Here is an 18,812-nt window from a genome sequence, read left to right as displayed (position 1 = left end):
ATCAGGACAAATATTGTGTAACAGTTCTGTCATCCAAACATTTTGAGAAATGTTAAATAATTGTACAGTCTTTTTTTTAATAAATCAGTAAAATTTATTTTTGATTATTTAAACTTTCTTTTTTAATTCAGTAATTATCATAAATAAACCGCTCAAAGCTTTCAATTGATTTGTTTTTTTTTCAACATGTTATTCTTAAAAACAAGTTCAGGCATTTTGTAAAATGCCTTTCAATTTTTCAAGGCATTTTGTAAAATGCCTAGAAAAATTAGTCATTCAGTATAATGACTGAATCTTGCAGGCATTTGAGAAAAGGCCTAACATTTTCAGGTATTTTTCAAAATGCCTAAATTTAGAAAATGCCTGTAACATATATATAGGTGAGAAAAAAGCAAAATAAAAAAAAAAAAAAAAAAAAAAAACGAACTCCGAGTAAAATTTTGAACACAAAGTCCATAATTAAAAGGCAAAATCAAAAGCTCGAACACATCAAACGAATGGATAACAACTGTCACATTCCTTACTTGGTACATACAACTAACGAAATTTCATGGTTTATTTCCATTTTTAATATCTTAATTCCTTCGTATCATCATCGTTATTGATTTGAGGCAGTAGTAATAGCTGTTGTGAAATGTGTACCAAATAATGCCTGTACCATAAGGACAGTCAGCTGTCAGGGAATATTTCCCGTTTAGGTTCGAGTCATGACATGTCTCATACCACCAGGCTCCATGAAAATGTGTGGCACAATTCCATCCACCGTAAGAGTAATTATTTCTGTCATCTGTCGTGAATTTTTGTCCGTTATGTCTGGCTAGAGAGTCACCTAAAATATAAAATCAGTATCAATCTATTCTTTCAAATCAGTAAGCTCATAATTGTGTTAATTTCTGGTTGAATTGGTTAGTTATTAAATTAAAAAAAAAATATCCGTTCCCTTTATCACTGTTATAATTGAACCATCGCTGATTAAAATAAACGTAAAACCAAATTCAATAATCTTTCTTTTAATGTGTTAGCATGTTTGACTAAAAGTTAAGTCATTTCAAACCAAATCGGAAGCATTTAATACATAAATCACAAATAAATTATGACAAGAGTTGAACAATATTGTTTTAAGGTTTGTTTATCTATCATCGATCATGATCTGATGATAAATTACGAAAGAGGCATCATGTGATGTCCTAATTGGCTACAGAGCACTTTGTGTTTGCAAATATTTATACATTCTCGGCTTTTAATTTTTTCCTGCTTCAGTCCCCGATGAAGGTAGAATAAAGCATTGACTGCATTAGACATTTTTTTTAGTGTGTTTTCCCCTTTTTTTCTAGAGCAGTAACATACTTTACTTTATGTTTGTTATTTGTTCGTACATATGAATATCGAAGCAGTCAAATCTTTGGTACAGACAATATTTATTAAAAAAAAACAATTTCTACATCATCGGTTAATAAATTGTAAGATACAAATCAAGTATCGACTTTAGTCAGAAGAAAATAAGGTAAGTGCATTCAGAGTAGGTCGTTTCCGGTCACATACACTCCTACGCAATAGGCTTTTAGATTTCAGGGTTTGAAGTATAATCTAGAAAAGTGCCCCGATGAACCAGAATTTATACATTGTTTGCACCACAGTTGCTGCTTAATGCTACTTTCGACATTATTTGCATTGCTTTATTCAATGTTATTTGTCGGTCATTTTTATTTTAATTGTAGGAGGAATTAAGGAGTGCTGAGAGAATTACTGATCTTCTTCATGAAAACTTAAAATCATTGCAAAAAAGGTTTTACTTGTTCGGGATTAAAACTATTAACCCTTATCCCTTGTAAAATCTCGAATAACATATGAGCTACATCGGATAGATATCTAAAATATGTAAATGAGTATCAATTAATCTTTTTTACCCTTTATCTGGTTTTAAACGAAAAGTTTGTTGTATATAAAGATCTATTTAAAAAAAATTAGTTGTTTCAGACACGGATGTCAAGTTGGTTCAATATTCAATATTCAACATTCATCATTCAACATTCAATTTTTTTTTTTTTTTTTTTTTTTTTTTTTTTTTTCGTGAATCCATTTTCAACATTCAACATTCGATATCAACTTTCAACATTCGATTTCAATTTTTAACATTCGATTTCAATATTCAACATTCAACATTCAATTTTTTTTTCCTTGTATACATTTTCAACATTCAACTTTTAACATTCCATTTTTTTTTTTTTTGTTGTATCCATTTTCAACATTCAACATTCGATTTCAACATTCAACTTTCGATTTCAATATTCAACATTCAACATTTTTTTTTTTTTTTTAAACATTCGATTTCAACATTCAACATTCGATTTTAATATTCAACATTCGTTTTCAACATTCGATTTTCGACATTCAACATTCAACATTCGTTTTCAACATTCGATTTTCAACTTTCAACATTCGTTTTCAACATTCAACATTCGTTTTCAACATTCGTTTTCAACATTCAACATTCGTTTTCAACATTCAACATTCGTTTTCAACATTCAACATTCGTTTTCAACATTTGATTTTCAACTTTCAACATTTGATTTTCAACTTTCAACATTCGTTTTTAACATTCAACATTCGTTTTTAACATTCAACATTCGTTTTCAGCATTCAACATTCGTTTTTAACATTCAACATTCGTTTTCAACATTCAACATTCGTTTTCAACATTCAACATTCGTTTTCAATATTCGATTTTCAACTTTCAACATTCGTTTTCAACATTCAACATTCGATTTTCAAATTTCAACATTCGTTTTCAACATTCGATTTTCAACATTCAACATTCGTTTTCAACATTCGATTTTCAACTTTCAACATTCGTTTTCAACTTTCAACATTCGTTTTCAAAATTCAACATTCGTTTTCAACATTCGATTTTCAACATTCAACAATGGTTTTCAACATTCGATTTTCAACATTCAACATTCGTTTTCAACATTCGATTTTCAACTTTCAACATTCGTTTTCAACATTAAACATTCGTTTTCAACATTCGATTTTCAACTTTCAACATTCGTTTTCAACATTCAACATTCGTTTTTAACATTCAACATTCGTTTTCAACATTCAACATTCGTTTTCAACATTCTATTTTCAACTTTCAACATTCAACATTCGTTTTCAGCATTCAACATTCGTTTTTAATATTTGATTTTCAACTTTCAACATTCGTTTTTAACATTCAACATTCGTTTTCAACATTCAACATTCGTTGTCAACATTCAACATTCGTTTTCAACATTTAACATTCGTTTTCAACATTCAACATTCGTTTTCAACATTCGATTTTCAACTTTCAACATTCAACATTCGTTTTCAACATTCGATTTTCAACTTTAAACATTCGTTTTCAACTTTCAACATTCGTTTTCAGAATTCAACATTCGCTTTCAACAGTCGATTTTCAACATTCAACATTCGTTTTTAACATTTAACATTCGTTTTCAACATTCAACATTCGTTTTCAACATTCGATTTTCAACTTTCAACATTCGTTTTCAACTTTCAACATTCGTTTTCAACATTCAATATTCGTTTTCAACATTCGATTTTCAACTTTCAACATTCATTTTCAACATTCAACATTCGTTTTCAACATTCAACATTCGTTTTCAACGTTCAACATTCGTTGTCAACATTCGATTTTCAACTTTCAACATTCGTTTTCAACATTCAACATCCGTTTTTAACATTCAACATTCGTTTTCAACATTCAACATTCGTTTTCAACATTCGATTTTCAACTTTCAACATTCGTTTTCAACATTCAACATTCGTTTTCAGCATTCAACATTCGTTTTTAAATATTCGATTTTCAACTTTCAACATTCGTTTTCAACATTCAACATTCATTTTCAACATTCAACATTCGTTTTCAACATTCAACATTGGTTTTCAACATTCGATTTTCAACTTTCAACATTCGTTTTCAACATTCAACATTCGTTTTCAACATTCAACATTCGTTTTCAACATTCAACATTCGTTTTCAACATTCAACATTCGTTTTCAACATTCAACATTCGTTTTCAACATTCAACATTCGGTTTCAACATTCGATTTTCAACTTTCAACATTCGTTTTCAACATTCAACATTCATTTTCAACATTCAACAGTTGTTTTCAACATTCGATTTTCAACTTTCAACATTCGTTTTCAACATTCAACATTCGTTTTTAACATTCAACATTCAACATTCGTTTTCAACATTCTATTTTCAACTTTCAACATTCGTTTTCAACATTCAACATTCGTTTTCAGCATTCAACATTCGTTTTTAATATTTGATTTTCAACTTTCAACATTCGTTTTCAACATTCAACATTCGTTTTCAACATTCAACATTCGTTTTCAACATTCAACATTCGTTTTCAACATTTAACATTCGTTTTCAACATTCAACATTCGTTTTCAACATTCGATTTTCAACTTTCAACATTCGTTTTCAACATTCAACATTCGTTTTCAGCATTCAACATTCGTTTTCAGCATTCAACATTCGTTTTCAACATTCGATTTTCAACTTTTAACATTCGTTTTCAACATTCAACATTCGTTTTTAACATTCAACATTCGTTTTCAACATTCAACATTCGTTTTCAACATTCAACATTCGTTTTCAACATTCGATTTTCAATTTTCAACATTCGTTTTCAACATTCAACATTCGTTTTCAGCATTCAACATTCGTTTTTAATATTCGATTTTCAACTTTCAACATTCGTTTTCAACATTCGATTTCAACATTCAACATTCGATTTTCAACTTTCAACATCATGTTGATGTGCAACATTCAACATTCGATATCCGTGTATATTTGAGTCTATTCGTTTTTCATTTTGAATTATCAAAAACAAAAAAACAAAAACGAGAATGTTTTCATTGTTCGCTTTTGATTTTTCGAAAACCAATATGAAAAACAATTGTTTCCCTTTTTTTGTTTTTGATTTTACTTAAGAAGAGTTTTGTATTTAATTTTAATTATTTTTAGATATATAATGTAAAATGTTTTCCTTTCTTGTTTCACAGTCATTGTAATTAGTGCCAATGTAGGGGGCAATATAAACACTCTGGTATTATTTCAACATAATTTATACAGAATAGACCGCATGACTTCTGAATTGAAATACGGTGATAAAGTAATCAAAGATTTTCAAATTACCTTGTTTATACCTTTCATAAAGAATGAATTATCATATTTATATATTAAACGAATCACAAATTTAAATTATACAATATAATATTACGATACATAAAAATGGTACAAATAAATAGATTGGTTACAACATGACACTTATAAGGGAGGTAATTACTTTTTAAAACTGACAAGAAAACTAGCCTGGTCGATAAAGTATACATGCACAGCGGTTGTCAGATCAATACCATTTTAATCAAAGATAATGTCTACGGATGCAAAAGTCTTAAACAATCTGGACATGGGTGCGTCAACTTTACTTTTAAGTTTAGAAAGGTCGATCTAAGATTATTAGAATTGATGACCGACGTCCATCTGCCAGTATTTTTAGTACCGTGAACATCGAGGACGATAATGTGGTTTGCTTGATAGATTGATTAAAAAACAAATTTCCGCAATTTCACAATTCAAACTTTGACAAGCATTCAATTATTTTATCATTCGGAGGCTATAGGGTTTTAGTTTTGCTTATTTGTAAAGGCTATATATATATGGTGACCTGAACTAGAGGGCGTTGATAGGGAATTATGTAATTGAGAATAGTTGACAAAATATAAATAATAGAGACAATGGACCAAGAAAAAAATAAAAAAGCTAGAATAATGGTGTTAAAATATATAGAGAAGAGAATAATTGGCTAAAAGTATAAAGAATAGAAAAAAATTGCCTAAAATATCAAAGAATACAGAAATTAAGAACCCTGAATCCAGACCATCATACTAGTTGTCTTAATCAATGTTAGTTTGTCTCTGGGAGATTTGTATTGGTTATCATGTTGTTTCTCTTTATTTCGATATCTATTAATTAAGATACGAGCTTTCATTATTTGCCAACATATTACATATCACATTATAAAAAAAAATACTATTATTTTTTGCAAACTACCATAGATTTGCGGGTCATTGTTCTGCATAAAACCACATTGGAGTCCACTTTTTTTTCAAGTGGACTTAAGCTTACCACCCTTCCCTACCATTACCGAAAAGATTATGAAACACATTCAAACGGCAATACTTTTGTCCGCACAATGTGTAAAGGGGAGCTGGGTAGGCTAGCTGATGTCTTCTGGAGAAAAAAATCAAGGTTGCTGTTCGGCTTATTTAATTTTTAGAAGATAGGTCCAAAGTCGGGGTCGGACACCCAAGCCAACCCTTACCGAAAATATAATAAAAATTTTCCGCACTAGGTGCAAAGAGAAGCTTGACAGCAGAGGTTTACAGAAGAAAAAATCCAGGGTGTTGTTCTGCTTAGTTTTTTTCTTCTTAAGTAGGTCTCAAGTTGAGGTCGGATACCCAACCCAACCCTTACCGGATAGTTAATAAGAACAATTCTGCGGCAATACTTTTATCTGCACTAGGCGAAAACGTAAGCTATAGATAAAGGGCGTACTTAATAAAAATTACAAGTTTGGGTATAGCTAGGATTAATTCTTTGCCCACCATACTATGAATACAAAAAATAAACCTTTAGTCTAATCATAATTCAGCGAAATGCACTAGTTCCGAGGTAGAATGTTTTGTAAAATCAGTTTTGTGTGGCAAAAAAAAGTTAAAAGCACGAGTGCAACTTTCTTTTCTTTTAATGCAGAACAATTATTACTGTTCATGAACTACTTCACAGGATGCCGAGAATATGGAAGCTATATATTTCACACAATAGAGCAATTTGCTATCATTTAAAAATAATCATAACTATTTACGATTCTATAAACACACAAAATTGTTGACTTTTTAAAATGTAAAGCGTGCTGCACGCTGTATAATATATTGAAAGCGATTTCTATTGCCTTTATATAACTAACGAACCATAAATGAAATTTAAAAAAAAATCATTAAATATTGTCTTTGACTGCTTAACTTTATATTGAAAACTGGTGATATAGTGGTTATTTATTAATAAAAACATTTGAAGTACGTTTGAGTATATATATTTGAAAGCTGGATGCTAACGACGGACTGCTTGAGCCTAGTCTCACAAACTCCGCATTTGCATTACAGCCGATTGCATTGAGTGTGTAGACAAAGGTAATATCATTGGTTACCTTTCTTGTTAAAACGTGAAGTCATTTTTAGGTAAGGTAGCCTACTCCTACAGACAGTTTGATTGGTTAAATGTCGGACCAGTCTGCTCTTAATGGAGGGTAGTTTATCTAACCTAATAATGACTTCACCATACAGCTAGTAAGCAATCTAACCAAGGATACCACCTTTGCCTACACACTCACTGAATCGGCTGTAACGTCTTTACATTACATGTTGCAACACCTTGCCAAATTATTGGGCTCCAGTAAATGTTTGGAAAGTTACGTCAATGTGCGTTCCCAAAGGGTTTTATGCAGAACATTTACCGGAAATCTATAATGGTAGTTTGTAAAAATAATGTCAAAATCGAAATGTAACTGACAAAAGAAGTTACAGACATTAAAAAAGGTTGAGACATTGAAGGCCAAATAAGTTTTTATATTCACATTCTTGCGTGTCTTATAGTTATCAGACAGTCATTATAGAGTTTACAAAGTAATTTAATACTAAGGCAAAAGTTAATGTAGATTTTCATTGGTGAAATTTAGACTGCAATACAAATAAAGATTCTCAAATGACTTTGGTTTGTAGTGCAATGAGCAAACCCCACAATCAATCAATCAATCAACCAACCAACCAATCAATCAATCAATGAACTAATTAATCAATTAACTAATCAATTATTCAATCAATACAATTGAGAATGGAAATAAAGAATATGGCAAAGAGACAACAGTCAAACCAAAGAGCAGAAAACAGAAAACAACCGAAGGCCACCAATGGATCAATACAACGAGAAAATCCCGCAACCAGAGGCTGGCTTCAGCTGGTCTCTAAATAAAAGATTATATAGATATAAGAAGATGTGGTATGAGTGCCAATGAGACAACTCTCCATCCAAGTCACAATTTGTAATATTGAATACGTGTACTGTGTTTCAAATTAATTAGACTGCAACTTCATCAAAATCTACCTTTACCAAAAAACTTTAACCTGAACCGGAACAGACGGATGAACGGAAGAACGATCTGACGCACAGAACGAACAGCATAAAGTCCATAAATGAAACGTAAAAAATGTGCTGAAATTGAATGAAGGTCTGGTAAATCTCAATGAGACCATAATCGGCATATATGAATAATCCAAATAAATTTCCCTAAGGTCACAAACAACATCTTTCACTTAAAGATCTATTGCCATTACTTCTGCAATATAGTATTTATCAATAATAAAGTAAAAGAAATTCTATGCATGTAAATTAAAAACGATCAGGGCAGCAAACTTAGCAGTCCTTTCAATACCAATCAAACACTGTAAAAATATTTTTTAATATTGTTCTCATTGGTATGAATTGTAATTTTGTTATCAGTAACTTAAAACCATATTAAATATTATTGTTTTACACATCAAGGTACTACAATCTGTTGTTACCTATGCTTTGGCATTGCATAAGGTCGTGTTTTTCTCTTATTGTTAATAACGTCTTTACACTAAATCCATTGGATGTTGGATTTGCACTGATTGACATTTTTGTCTTAGATACATGATTTTTGTATTAGTTTTTATTGGCTTTGAACTAGCTGTCAGTAACTGCGATTACACTCGGATCTGTGTTTTTTTGTCCTTTTTACAGCGGATGACCGTGAAGTCATTCCGGTGTATTGTTGCGAGAGAGCTTTCCATTACGTAACTTTCGTGTTGGGCTTGTAGCCGATCCATAATCTATAAATACGCGGAAATCATCGAGTGTAAAATAACATTCATAATCGCTTTTTATCAATTTATTTCTTCACTGTGTACTTAAAATATATTATTTTTAGAACATAAATTAAAAATATGAAAATATTTTGTTATATATTATATATAATAGTATGTACTTATAGATATAATTATTTTCTGTGACTGTATCTTACATTAATTTGTAGGATCCTTTACTATAGATAATTTAGCTGATCTGTTAAAATAACATCTCCATGCCTCATATATCATGTACTGTAAGTACGACGTTAGATTAAAACTGACATGGAAAGGTTAGACTATGGCTTCAATATTCAATGTTTTAAAAGATCATGTTTTGCTTGGCGTAGACTTAATAAGTTGGAATAGATCTACGAAGACCAAAGAACGGTCATGTATGGTTTGGCACTTGTACATGCCCACCGATGTCCAGATATTGTTCGAAATTGTTTTTGAAAAGTTACGATGCTACCGGACATTGAAAAACATGTCCTTTTTTCATGAAAAATTAAACTGTTACGGCATATTACAGAACGCTAAACTGGCTTTCGTTGCTGTAAATAGAAGTTAAAAAGCTGACGTGGGTTACATTAAAGCTAGAAATCCCAATCCTCCGGTATCAAATAATTAAAAAGAAAAAGCACATGACCTTTACGTCGTTTTGCATTTGTGCCGATCTGCATTTCATTTACGCCGATTTTAACATCATTTCAGGGGTAAACTTGCATTTAGCGGTGTACAGGTCCTAAATATACACATGGAAAAAAGTATTGCAACACCTTGATTTTTTAAAACTTGAAAAATCAGCCTCTTTTTTTAGATGAAATATAATAAAACATATGTATAATATTATTGAAACATAGTTTATGATAACATTGGCATTGGAACGAACAAAAAATATTTGAAAAAAAAAAATGATTTATATAACCAACAAAATCAAGTGTTTTTTGTACAAAAAAATGCATTTTACCACTTTTACTGTAGTCGAACTTTACAATGTCAGACATTTCAAAATTAATGTTCAGATGACTGTTCACATCATGGGTGTTCGTTATACGCCAAATAATTAGTACTTTGTGCGCAGCATCCATTCAAACAGATAACCCCATCTTAACGTCTTCTGATTCCTGCCATAAATCGACTAATCTGTTGCTAAGGTAGCAGCAACTATTTCTGATGAAGGGCATTGTTTATTTCATGATGTGTTTGAACTGGGGTGTCCTTTCGCTCACTTTCCACCCAATAGTGTCCCAAATATGCTCGATATGGTTCAAATCCGGCCTACGATCGGGCCAAGGAAGATGAACTGAATTCCATTTGAACATTGGATCTTCCTCCACGATGCTAATTTCCAACTTTGGCGAGCTCTGCATTACGTGTGATACGGAAAACTGTGTGTCTGTTCGTTAGCAAAGGTCTCCGAAATGGTTCTGTTGCACGATTACCAGTAGCGATGAGTCGATTTCGAACAGTTCTTGTTAAAAGGCTCCAGTTTGGCCACCGCTCTCTTTTTAGGATTGTCTTGTATGCAATGGGTTTCCTTCTGACCAACCTTCATTATGCTTGATTTTCCCTAGCAAATGGTATAGGGGGTCTTCATTATCTTGGAAGGTCTTTAACAGCGTTTATTGCCTGATTTTTATTCTCAAAACGACTAATAGTGGAATGGTGATGACCAACAATACGTGCAGTTGTTACAGCGACATCTCTGCTTCTCTTATGCTGATAATCTGCCATCTTGCTGCAGTTAAGAGTTGTCAAGGACCCATTACAAGGTGTCAATCACATAACTTTAAAAACTTGGTTATTTAAAGTGTAGAAAACAATGAGGATGAAAACATCTGTTTTGCTGTTTACGGGTACAGTAGCTGCATGTGCAGATAAAAACTTATCGAGTAGATATCTATTGATGAAACTCATGTGATACTTAAATAAAGTTTAACTAGCTCTATTTTACCAAATTATATCACAAAAAAAGAAAGAGTGTTTTTTTAATTTCAATTTCAATTTGGTGTTGCAATACTTGTTTCCATGTGTATAGAAAAAAAAGAGATGCGGACTAAAAGTACACGGGACAAAATCGCAATCAATACATAGAAAAAATACAAATTATCAACGAGCATGGCTTTTATTCCTGTTCTTCATCTTGAAAGTAGCTGGAGGAATTTCAACTCGGAACCGGACCATTTATACCCATTATACAATAGCCACATCGGTTAGTGCATCGGACTACAAACTCAAAAGGTTCCTGGTTCGATCCCCGTGACGGGGAGAACATTTTCAATCCACTATAAATATATATGTTTAAACTAACCATAGCCATACACTTGACTGTGGATTACACGTTTTTTTTCTTTATCCTACATATGTCTTTTGATATTGTTCCTATATATATGATCCTATATGTAAATACTTAAAGTCTTACACTGTATCTATATATTTTGCTCCGAGACCAGAATATAAAAAAATAAATTAAACAAAACTTGCGCTTTAGATTTAGAGAGGGTTCGAAAGAAACTTTCCGAATGCAAGATTTTGCGTAATTTTTTCCAATTCTTCTGGGGTCTTTTAGTTCTACCCTCGCCAAAAATATAGGTATGCTTTAATTGTAATAGAGGATAGTCACTGTTATGTCTTATCATCTTAGATCTTCTTCAAACTTAAAAGTAAAGATCACGCACCCTTATTGTTTAGATTGAAAAAGACTTTTGCATCCGTCGACATTATCTCCGATTAAAATAGTATTGATCTGAAAACCTCTGACCTGTGTATTTATACTTTAACTTTAAAGTGCTAGTTTTCTTGTCAGTTTTAAAAGTAGTTACCTCCCTTGTAAGTGTCATGTTGTAATCAATCTATTTTTTTTGGTACCATCTTTATGTAATATTATATTGTACAATTTAAATTTGTGATCTGTATAATATCTAAATGTAACAATTAATTCTTTATCAAAGATATAAAAAATGTAATTTGAAAGTCTTTGATTACTTTATCACCGTAGTTCAAAACAAATGTTGGATGTTAAAATCGAGCGTTGAATGTTGAAAACAAATGATAAGTCCAAAATCCAATGTTGAAAACGAATATTGAAATTTTGAATGGTCAAAGCGAATATTGAAAGTTGAAAATCCAATGTTGAAAACGAATGTTGAATGATGAAAACGAATGTTGAATGATGAAAACGAATGTTGAATGTTGAATGACGAAAACGAATGTTGAATATTGAAAACGAATGTTGAATGTTGAAAAAGAATGTTAAATATGATAATCGAATGTTGAAACCGAATATGGAATGTTGCAAACGAATGTTGCATGTTGAAAACGAATGTTGAATGTTGAAAACGAATGTTGAAAGTTGAAAACGAATGTTTAAAACGAATGTTGAATGTTGAAAACGAATGTTGAAAGTTGAAAACGAATGTTGAATGTTGAATGTTGAAAACGAATGTTGAATGTTGAAAACGAATGTTGAATGTTGAAAACGAATGTTGAATGTTGAAAATCGAATGTTGAAAACGAATGTTGAATGTTGAAAAAGAAAGTTGAATGTTGAAAACGAATGTTGAAAACGAATGTTGAAATTTTAAAATCGAACGTTGAAAACGAATGTTGAATATTGAAATCGAATGTTGAATGTTGAAATCGAATGTTGAAAAAAAAAAAAAAAAAAAAAAAAAAAAAAATTTGAATGTTGAATGTTGAATATTGAAATCGAATGTTGAATGTTGAAATCGAATGTTGAATGTTGAAAATGGATACAACAAAAAAAAAAAAAAAAAAAAAATTGATTGTTGAATGTTGAATATTGAATTCGAATGTTGAATGTTAAAAGTTGAATGTTGAATGTTAAAAGTTGAATGTTGAAAATGGATACAAGAAAAAAAAATAAAAAAAATTGAATGTTGAATGTTGAATATTGAAATCGAAAATTGAAAATTGAAATCGAATGTTGAATGTTGAAATCGAATGTTGAATGTTGAAAATGGATTCATGAAAAAAAAAAAAAAAAAAAAAAAAAAAAATATTGAATGTTGAATGTTGAATGTTGAATATTGAACCAACTTGACATCCGTGTTTCAGACAATCTTTTATTTCGTATTTGAATTATCTAAAATCAACCAAAGTCTATGTAGGCGTGCACTTGCATAAGTATAAACAAGAAGATGTGGTATGATTGACAATGAGACAACTGTCCACAAGATACTAAAATGACACAGACATTAACAACTATAGGTCAGGGTATGGCCTTCAACAATGAACAAAGCCCATACCGCATAGTCAGCTATAAAAGGCACCGAAATGAAGATGTAAAATAATTCAAACGAGAAAACTAACGGCCTAATCTAAATAAAAAAAAATGAACGAAAAACAGATATGTAACACATAAAAAAACGACAACCACTGAATTACAGGCTCCTGATAAGGTCGATTTCAATCTGACGAAGCTCATATCATATCTCAAAATCAAATCAAACATATGAATTAATGAGGCACCTGCATCCCCACTGTAACCTCCAACAGAAAGTGTATAGCCATTCGTCTCATTTGACAAACTGAAACTGTTATAGTTTGCGTGTTTCGTAACGCTTGAAAAGTCTGTCAGTATAATCTGTAATCTGTGGTTTCCATTTAATGTTATCTGATGTATCATATCGTTTCCTAAAAAAATAATCTGAAAACATTAATCGATTCCTCATTGATTATGTATAAATAGTTACTTTTAAAATATAGTTTACAAGAATAAATCATGACTTTCAATACGATATACATACGTAACTGTTAGAACGAAATAAGTAAAGAAAACCAGATAGTTATCACTGCTCTTAATGCACAATATAACATGTAACTTTACACACATATTGAAGAACCTTGCTTATGTTTAGATTGATGGTGGTCAATGACGATACATGTAAACGTACTCAGATAACGCGTAACAAAGGACGAGTATGTTCATTTATATTTTCTTAAAAGTAAGTGCATTTAAAGTTTAAAAAAGGAATATTCACAATCAGATAAGAAGAATACAACTTGTGAACTTACAATACTAATAACTTTCTTATGTCCTACAATGTATGCCTTCAAAAATTAAAAGTTGTTCTCTGCCACTCATTTTTGAATATTTGTCGATGAAACACTAAATAATGAGTTATCTAATACAATTAAATTGAGAATTAAAATGGGGAATGTGTCAAAGAGACATCAACCCGACCAAAGGGCAGAAAACATCCGAAGGCCACCAATGGGTTTTCAATTAAGCGCGAAAATCACGCATACGATGGTATGCTTCAGCTGGCCCCTAAACAGAAATATTCATCAGTTCAGTTAAAATGAACGTCAAACTAAACTCCGAAATATAGGAAAGAAATAAAGTAAAAAATCATATAAGACTAACAAAGACCAGAGGCTCCTGACTTGCAACGGGGTGAAACATGTTTTTTTAGATCGTAACCTTACCCATATAGCTTTAGCCAATGTAGAAAAAACAAACACACATTAAAACGCACAGAAAAACACAGTTTAAAAGAATTCAGAGGCCGATTAAACAAAATGACAGTGATACATGTACATACATTAACAAAGGACTACTAACAGTTATTGACATGCCAGCTCCAGACCTCAATTAAACTGATTGAAAGATTATGTCTATATCATATAAATACAAGACAACTTAACACCGAGATAAGTGTTCATACATTTTACTGCAATGCTTATTTTGATATGTTTGTTTTTTATAGCTTTCGAAAATACAAACCAATCCAATATTCGCCTTGTGCTATACCAAAACCATTTTTGTAGTCCGTCCAGTTTCTGAAGAAATCAACAGTGCCATCGATTTTCCTCTGTATATCCTTGTATTGGAAAATGTAATTAAAACTACACATTTATGCACTGTTTTATAAAATTAAAACAATAATAAAGATTTATATGCAATGCCTAGAGAGGTAGATTGTCAGTGTTTATTTGGTGTGATGCAAATACCAAAGAGTTGACTTTCTGTGATTATCAACTCGTCATTGCTATTGCTATATAGAACTTGGAAAATAAATTTTGTGCATACGAAAGCGATGTTCTGGATTATCAAGAACACTGAAACATTTGAAAATCCAATATTGAATATAAACCTAAAACAAGGAGCATAAACCCAAAAGTAAAGCATAATTCGTAGACTGGTTTTCGGTTTTTTGGACTGGTTTTGTTTCTGAATTCAGCGATTGCTATAACATGCAGAAGGTATTTAAATGGGTAAAAATCAAAACACGATATAAATTTCATGCGCACGAAGCGTTCTGATCTTGATTTACCTTCATTAGAAACATAAAACAATATTAACATTAAGAAATTCTTATAGCAATAAAACGTACAATTTTGCAAGGAGTTTACGGTATATCTTATTTTCTTCAATCTAAAATTTTTATTACTATGTTTATCTTTCCGAAAAATTATAATGTTGAAATACATGCAAAAATATATAGTTTCGCATGGCGGTACAATCTTTTAAAGGAGGAAACAACTAAATTAAAAACAATGATTTATTTTTCAAATTGCATGTATTAAAATTTGAAACGAAAAATAACACTGTTTTTCAACAAATATCAGATTATGGTGATAGAACACAATCTTATAATTCTTCAGTATCATGAGTATTAACTATTTTCAAGCATATATAATATACAACTCACCGTCCAGACATTTCCATTCCCATCAACTTCACAGAAGACAGATATATGTGGGGTTGGTTTTCCAAATGGATAAATTGTATACACGCCACTTCTTAAGATACCTTTTATGTCGGAGCATTCATTTGGAAATGATGAATCTAACGACAAATAAAAAAATAAAACTATGATCATGAGAGTTGCTTTTTTTCAAATTGATCGAAAAACAGATACAGCGTGCAACGTAACTGAATTCTACAGTGGTATACCGCTGTACAAAAGTCATAAATCGATTGAGGGAAAACTTATCCTGGTTCCCGGTACTATTTTCCAGGTATTAGCTCTTAGCATACTCTCTTATATTGGTATATGTGTAACATACTTAATATTGTGATCAGGAACCAGTCTAGGGAAACTAAACCGGGTTACCAACTAAACCTGCGGGAAACACATTAACTATAAAAGGAAAGCGAAAGAACAACAGAAACACTGAAGTTCAACAAAAACAAACGCCTTTATACACTAATCAACAAAAGAAACGATACGCAACTTTGGAATAAAATTAATCAAAAAGTAATAAATATGAAACACCATTTTAAAAAAGCTTTCATTTGCTATGTATGAACATATGATAATGAAAATTAAAACCTGTCGGAAAGTAAATAAATTCCGTGTAAAAGATCACAGGGTGCAAATTATTTTCGCGGAAAGTTCCATAACGAATCGACACACAATTTTTGAAGTATTAAATGAATTTTCAAATTGAATTAAAAATATTCAATATGCTATTTAAGTTATGTTCATGTTGTGGTGACAAATGGGTTAAAATAATGCGGGTTTTTTTTGGAATTTTTGGAAAAAAAATCTCAAAAAGTACAAAAAAAAAATTTCCCGTCTTTAATCAATGCTTTATATACGAAAAACAACACACTGTAAATTTGAAACTTTTCGGATTTTCGTGGGGGATTTAATTTTGTTTATTTCGTGGATAAGAATTATCCACGAAATTAAAACCCCAACGAAAATTTAACTGTAGATTTACATTATTTTATGATCTGACCAATTCTTATTGACATTATATAATTGATGAACATTAATGCAGACAATGAAATAAATAGGTTAATTGATTAGACATCGATATTCAAAGGTTTTCTTTAAGTCAGAGGATAATCATAATCCTTTGTTTGTACAGTAATTTATTAATCAGCTAGAACTGTCAATCAATGTCATTTAACAGTCTAATGCGTCTGTAATGCCCTCAAGTCGTAATATATTTATTACACAATCATTGTCTTTGGATAAAACACCAAAGGTAAGGCCAATTAACATGCGCAGGGTACAACACTTGATTAGTGCTCACTGTTACTATGAAATGCACTTATTGATTTTTCCCAACTGCGAAAGTTCAGATCAGTTTTATTATTGTCAATTATAAAGTTGCATTTATATAATTGTTTTCTAAACTTAAAATCTACGAAAATTAATCCCCACGAACTTATTTTTGGATACATACTTTTTTTTAATTCCACTTTGCACATACTGGCTATGGTAAATCAAATGAATCTATACATTTTGACGATTTTGCGTGGAGCCGAACTTTGCCTTACAAATAAACAAAGAAACTGTATGATTATTAAAAAAGAATTGATGACAAACACTGTCTTTTCCTTTAAATGAGAGGTTGTCATTATTAGTTGAAATTACTATTTTTTAAATTGTCCTTTTATGAAAATTTTTGTTCAAAAAAATAAAATTCGCCAAATGACGTCATGAAAGCAAAATTGTTTGTTTTTAAACAGATTTGCATTTCCATGGTCGTTATATTTACTTCCTTCAATATTGATCCTATAAAAGGAAAACTTCATCTTTGATTTAAAAAAAAATCGTGTATCGTTTTTTTGTTGACTACTATACAAAGAAACGAACTATTTAATATTTCTGACTAGATACAGCATTTTTGTTTAGGGAAAACGCTTGAACCTAGTTTAATGGCTAGAAAAACCTCCCACATATATGGCAATTTCAAAAGATATTGCTTATTTGATAACACTACATGACAGAAATGCAGCACAAACACACGCATGATCAGTCATCATAAGGAGACGTACAACTAAATAATACACTAGTAATAGTCGTTACAACATGTAGACCACAAAATAACAAAAGCTACTTAGAAAGACCTCAAGATGTCTCAGTAACGAAAGATTACGTTTTGGCATTGCGATTTATAAATAATGTGTGTTGATATATCAAAAACGTTGTATATAATTTTTCGATGGCCAATCTTATCATTATTTGATAAAATTGAAAATGGAAATAAGGAATGTGTCAAAGACACAGCAACCCTACCAAAGAACAAACAAGGATGAACATTTTATTTTGGAACTCAAGTTATATGTTTAAAAACGAAGACCTACAACTAAGGATACGTCATATGATTGCCAGTGAGACAACTATCCACAAATGCTCAAATGACCTCTATAATACCACACATTTTACATTTTACAATATTCGTTATTCTTCGAGGATAAGAGACTCTATAAGCACGATAAGACAAATGATTTATTACCTAAAGAAATTATTAGTGCATAATCAAAATAAACGTACTTAGGGAATCATTCTGATTACATGTCAGATTTCGATTACATGCTATTGTGTCATTACAACATACGACACACTTTACGTGATGATCTTCTGATCGTTTTCCAAGATAGAACTTGTCTAAAAAGACAAAAACAAGTTAAACTACTTTTTATGTACAAAAAAATCAGTGTCCACGATAAAACAGACAGATTGCAATAAAAGTACTTAAATTAGTTTTCAGTATAAATAACTGGTTTTTGAAATCGTAATGAATTTGTTTAAGCAAAAATAATGAGAACATTTTATCAGTCTTGTAGTAAATGTCTAACCATTTTTTACGATATTTCAGTTCATTCTTTGTACATGTTGTAGGATTGAACGCATTTATTTGAACATATCCTGCTGTGCATTAATGCGAGAGAGTACAAGACAAGAAGCGATAAAAATGTGTCAGGGGTTAACTAGTATTTTGAGACGACAATCACCCCTTTTTTTACGAAAGGAACATTACAATATATAAAAAGAATATGTCAAGCGTAAATATTTGTTATCCGAAATAAATCATTGATTCTAACTTTGTTGTTTAC

General features: G+C 30.9%; 1 long non-coding RNA gene across 1 annotated transcript; it reads right to left on the bottom strand.

The window, feature by feature from the left end:
* Window positions 1–587: 587 nt before the first annotated feature.
* LOC139496254 (uncharacterized) lies at window positions 588–14,837 on the bottom strand. Its single transcript, XR_011657575.1, has 3 exons — window positions 14,739–14,837; window positions 13,481–13,645; window positions 588–829 (listed from the first exon to the last, which is right to left on the bottom strand). It is a non-coding gene; the product is annotated as an uncharacterized lncRNA (long non-coding RNA).
* Window positions 14,838–18,812: the final 3,975 nt, after the last annotated feature.

Source organism: Mytilus edulis, chromosome 11, assembly GCF_963676685.1.
Source record: "Mytilus edulis chromosome 11, xbMytEdul2.2, whole genome shotgun sequence".
In the NCBI taxonomy this organism is placed as follows: domain Eukaryota; kingdom Metazoa; phylum Mollusca; class Bivalvia; order Mytilida; family Mytilidae; genus Mytilus; species Mytilus edulis.
Note: the sequence above shows the minus strand (reverse complement) of the source record. Positions and strands in the feature narration are given on the sequence as shown.